Below are 6,186 nucleotides of genomic sequence, written 5' to 3'. Positions count from 1 at the left end.
ATATTTTTTTTTTTTTTACAACAGTGTTGGTTTGCAGCAAAATTGAGCAGAAAGTAAAATTCCCATATACTTTCTGCCTCCACATAAGCACAATTTTCCCCACTATCAACATTCTGGAGTAGAGTGGTACATTTGTTATAGAACTGATGAATCTCCATTGATACATCATAATCAACTAAAGTTCATAGTTTACTTGAGGGTTCATTCTTGTATGTACTGTAGGTTTTGACAAGTGTATAATGACATTTATCAGCCATTTTAGTGTCATATAGAGTAGTTCATTGCCATAAATAATGAAGAATAATGAAGGTAAAGCACTAATGTTTTATGTTTAGTCCATACCAACCTATCCACTTCATCTCTCCTTTCCTCTGATGCCTTATTGTGGTTGATCTATAGTTTTGCCTTCCTCCAGAGTGTTCTATAGTTGAAATCTATAGTGATTGGCTTTTCAGATTGGCTTCTTTCACTTACTAATATGTCTTTAGGATTCCCCATATCTTGTCATAGCTTGATTGCTCACTTACTTTTAGTGCTGAGTAGCATTCAGTTTTCTGGCTATACCTCAAGTTGTTTATTCATTTACTTACTGATGGACATGTTTTGACAATTATGAATAAAGCTGCTATAAACATTCATGTACAAGTTTTTATGGTAATGTAAGTTTTCAGTTCATTTGTGTAAATACCAAAGGGCACAATTATTCAGTTCATTTGTGTAATACCAAAGGGCACAAATTTATGGATTGTATGGTAAGAGTGCATTTAGCTTTGTAAGAAATTGCAAAATTGTCTTCCAAAGTAGCTGTACTATTTTGCATTCACACCAGTAATGAATGACAATTCCTATTGCTCTACATCTTCACCAGCATTGGGTGTGGTCAGTGTTTCAGCTTTATTTATTTATTTATTTATTTGTTTTTGAGAGGTTTTTGCTATAGGGCACATGCACTCACCAGACAGACAGAGACAGAGAGAGATAGAAAGCGAGAAATCACTCCCCAGAAGGGGTGGCCGTGCTGCAATTCCTTCTCCTCCATTCTCCTCTTGGGATCTTGGGCACGCACGCACACATGCCCGGCGTGAGTTTTAAGCCACCGGGTCCGGGACTCCAACTGCGGTCAACTATGTGGGAGTCCAGCAACATAGCCATTACTTACGCTAACTTCTGGTCCCAGTGTTTCAGCTTTTATAATTCTAACTAGCTTAGTGTTACCTCATTGTTTTAGAGTGTAACTTCCTAATGGTGTATGACATTGATCATCTTTTCATGTTTATTTGCTTCTGTTTATCTTCTCTGGTGAGGTGTCTCTTCAGATCTTTTGCCCTTTTATTTTTCTTTTTAGGTTTTTGCCATAGGGCACATATGCTTGCCAATGAGAGACAGAGAGAGACAGAGAGAGGGAAAGTGAGGAGTCATCCCCAAAGGGGATAAGGTCTCGCCACAGTCCTTATTCTTCCAATTTCCTCTCAGGATTTTGGCCATTCACACACACCTACCTAGTGTGATTTTCTTTTTTTGTTTCTTTTTTTTCTTTTTTATTTCTTGCTCTTTTATACATTCAATCACTTTATTTAGCTTACAAAGTGAATATTCCAACATGTTTACATTTCTCCCTAGTCCAGATGATAAAATGATAAAATTATCTCGAACAGATAATACCACATTTCTTTGTCCCATTAATGCTTTGCCTCTCTATTTTTCTTCTAAATGTCCTTCCTTAGACTCTACTCTTTCACAAACACTGTATCTTATATTCACAACCTGGTGTGATTTTTCAACCCATCGGGTCCGGGACTCAGACCACATTTGGCCTTGTAAATTTTGTGCCATAACCACCACATCAACTGCTGTCCTCTTTTTCACCAGTTTTTTAATTGGGTGGTTTATTTTTTTAATTTTTGAGTTTAAAAGTTATTCACATATTTTGGATAAAAACTCTTTGTCAAATATGTCTTTTGTAAATATTTTCTCACATTCTATGGTTTGTATTTATTTTCTTAGTGTCTCCCACAGAGAAGTTTATAATTTTAACAAAGTCGAGATTATTGATTATTTATTTCTTATATGGTGCTTTTGATGTTGTATCTATAAAAGCCATCACCAAATTCAAGGTTATCTAGATTTTCCTTGATTGTTATCTTCTAGGTGTTTGATAGGTTTGTATTTTTTTTGTATTTTGTATTATTGGGAATGACATATAATGACACTTGATTTGTGTAATATATTTTGAATTAATTTTAGTAAAGGTGCTGGGTGTAGAATCATTGGGTTTTTTTTTACAGAGATATTTGCTATAGAGCATGTGCACTCACGGAGAGACAGAAAATGAGAAATCACCCCTCAGGGGGATGATCAGGTCACAGTCCCTTCTCTATTCTCCTTTTGGAACTCTAGGCATGCACACACACACACACACACACACACACACACACACACCTGGTTTAAATTTCAAGCCATCACGTCTGGGATTGGAACTACAATTGGCCATGTGGAAGTCCTGTGCCTTAACCACTATACCACCTGCTGGCCCCTAGAATCTTTTTTTCTTTTTTGAATGTTCCTATTCAACTGGCAATCATTCGTTTCAAAGACTATCTTTTTTCCATTGTATTGTCTTGTTCTTTTATATATCATGTGGTCTATTTCTGGGCACACTGCTTTGTTCCATTTGATCTATTTCATATTCTTGGCCAGTACTACCCTGTCTTAATAACTTTGTAGTAATTACTGAGGTCATCTTCAGTATTTTGTTCAATATTGTGTGCTCTTTGGCCTGTTTATAGACAAATTAGATTTAGTTTGTTGATATTCACAAAATAACTTGCTGGGGTTTTGATTGGAATTCTATTGAATGCGTAGATCAATTTAGAAAGAACTATTATATTATTTTTTTAAAAAAAGAGATTTTTGCTATAGAGTACATGCACTCACCAGAGAGAGACAGAGATAAAGCAAGAAATCACCCCCCGGAGGGATGACAACTCCACAATCCCTTCTCCTTCAGTTTCCTCTCAGGATTATTGGCCTGCATACACATGTGCCCAGCATGAGTTTGAAGCCTCTAGGTCCAGGACTCAAACTACAATTGACCATGTGGGAGTCCAGCAACATAACCATTAAGCCATCTGCCGGTCCCTAATATCTTAACATTATGGAGTTTTCCTATTCCATGAACATGGAATATCTGAGTTTGATTTCATTCATTGGGGTTCTGTTTAAATGTCTTTTTTAACTTAATTATTATAAATATGTTAAATGTTACCTCAGTTAGTACTGTTTATTTCTTTGGAGTCTCACTGTTTTTTGTTTTTGCAATTAACAGGCTTAGAAGTGGCATTCTTTATTTGAGTCCAGAAAGAAATGATGAGAACAGTTTTTTCCAGAAATTCCATTGCATCTAAATGGTTTGAATTAGCTGATATGCCCATGCCTGAATCAGTCACAGGGTACAGGATATTGCTTTGACCAGGTTACCAGCTTTACTCCTAAGGTGACTCAAATAATAGAAAAGGGAATCTTTACTGGGGAAAATAAAATGTTTACCAAAAGAAAGATGACTAATTTCTGGAAATCAGAAGTGACATATACTCATCTACATGTTTTATTAAAACCATATTGTTATTTCAAACTCATATTTATAAACTAACATTCAAATAATAGTGGGACATAGACTGCAGCCTTGAATTCTGTCTTGAATACCACTTTGAGTACCTTGAATATCACCCTGAAAATCTGAATCCGTTCTCTAAATGTCCTCTATTTCTGGGGCTGACAGATGGCATTATGGTTAAGGTGCCAGTCTTCCACATGGCCGACCCTGGTGTGCATCCTGGACCTGGAGGCTTGCCTTGCTACTTTCTCTCTCCCTCTCTTGCTCTCTCTCTTTCTCTGATCAAACTAAAAAAGTGATAAATAAAATTGAATAAATAATTCTTTTTTAAAAATCCTTCTGTTTCCATTCATCCTGCAACACATTGACAATCTAGTTTGGCTTTAATTACTCTGATGCACTGCTATTGATCTTCTCTCAGTCTTCATAACTTTTCATCTTTTCTGAAAAAATATATTGGAGACTTGTCTTTGAAAATTTCCCCTGTGATGGTTTTATGTTGCCATACTATTCTAACTTTTCTTCTACCTCTCTAGAGTTCTTTTATTTTTCATCACTTCTCTTCTTATTACCTTGAATATGTATATATGTCTCAAGGTCTTATGGGCCTGTTCTTTTTTCGTTATTGTTTTTTCAACTTTTTCTGGAGTTTTTGTCTTTTCCTACTATTTTAATTTTTTTTATCTCTTTATTCAGGAAACTTTCAGGTCACTCTTTCTGGTCTTTCTACCAGTGTATATGCTTTGTTCTTAATTCTAAATTCTCATTTTCAGACTGGCTGGTGGGGGTGGCTGCCAATATGTTCGCAATCCTATTATGAACAAAATGTAAGCTCATTTTCTTTCCAAGTGTTCTTTTCTCTTGTTTTTGTTACTTAACGCTACTTTTTTATTTCTTTTTCAAGAGATATTAGCATTATCTCCTGAGCTATCTCTCATTTACTATGAACGTTCAGTAGGTTATCTAAGCTCTTAAATTCTAGTTTAAATATGTCTTTTATACCATTCCATTGTCATGTTTCTCTCTGTAGTTAAAGTTATATCTTTTCTTAGCTCTTGGACAAGATATATCTAATTTAAGTGGACTCCTTTTATACTCTCCATATTCAATATCACTGCTATATTAATTTTTCTTTCTACTGTTCATTTTCCGGCACAAATTCCATAATAATGGGATTTTCCACATTATTTTCTGAATGAGTGAGATGATTAGCCATGAATTGAAGGCCTGCTGGCATACTGTCATAATTTTCTTTTTCACTCTTACTCCCAGGACCCTCCTACATTTATCTTTTGCTATAGTAATATTGAATCATTGGATAATCCTTTATTATGCCTTCTGCTTCTCACCACCCTTGACTTTGTTTACTCGCTCTTATCCTTTCTTCTTCCCTTTCTTTAACTGTTTACATTCTATTCAGGATGCAAGATTTAACTCAGATATTCTCGTATATTTGGCCATAGATGATGAACTACCTTAACGCATAGTTTCCGTTTCCTCCTTTTGGTGACAGTTTATCTTCATACCCTCGTAAGAGCTATTAGTTTTGCAATTAGAACTTTATAATTTAACTGATAGTAAGTTCTTTTACTTCACTTTTTCTTCATGTAGAATCTTAGAGACATGTATTTATGTTTCATGTTGCATGCCACTTAATGACTAACATTTTCTTTTATCTTGTTAGAGAGATATGCTCTAAGTAAACTAGAATATAAAATACAATACTTCAGAAGATTCTTAGTGTAGAGAGATAGAAGATAGTAGCTGCTACCTTACATGTATTGATGCCATGTTGCCCCTCATGCGTTCAGGTGCAACAGGAAGGCCCAAGCTGTTCAGTCTGAGCTCATTAGCAGCAACCTCTGCCTAGCTTACCATCAGGGAGGAGGGCTGCCGCAGCAACTGTGCACCACACCAAGTAATCTACTACCTTACATCTTCCCTGCCCAGTGCAAACTCCAGCCACACTCCAGCCACTCCAACAGAAAGGTTTGGGTATAGGAACCAAACAAATGAAAAGGGAAACTTTGGAAGAATTTTCTCCCCACAACCTTCCTAACATTAGCAAAAAGAAAGAAACTCTCCTCCAAAAACCTGAATCCAAAACTCTTATTGAATTTCACACTCCCACCCACAGTAGAGGGAAACTGGCACAGAGCTAACACACACCATAAGAAAGTGCATGAGCACACAGCTACAGGAATACACTTCACAGTAGTAGGAAGAAGAGAGTATATAACCATATGGCTAAAAATCAACAACAAATAGGATAAAAGCAGGAAATACCTCCTCCCCCTAAGGAACATCATAACTCCTCACCAGCAGTGGATAAAATACAAGAGATTACAAAAAAGTCAGAAAAAGAATTCAGAATATTCATCATAACAAAACTCAGTGAGATACAAGAGAAAACAGACAACCAATTCCAGGAGATGAGAAAATCCTTCCATGATTTGAAGGAAGAACTCCATAAGAAGAATAAAACAGAACTTCTAGAGATAAAGAATATGATGCAGAAAATCAAAACCTTCTCTTAAAAGTATAAACAGCAGATTAGACCACACAGAAGAAAA

The sequence above is a fragment of the Tupaia chinensis genome, unplaced genomic scaffold (assembly GCF_000334495.1).
Source record: "Tupaia chinensis unplaced genomic scaffold, TupChi_1.0 Scaffold000062_1, whole genome shotgun sequence".
Classification (NCBI taxonomy): domain Eukaryota; kingdom Metazoa; phylum Chordata; class Mammalia; order Scandentia; family Tupaiidae; genus Tupaia; species Tupaia belangeri.
This window is presented reverse-complemented; position numbering follows the sequence as displayed.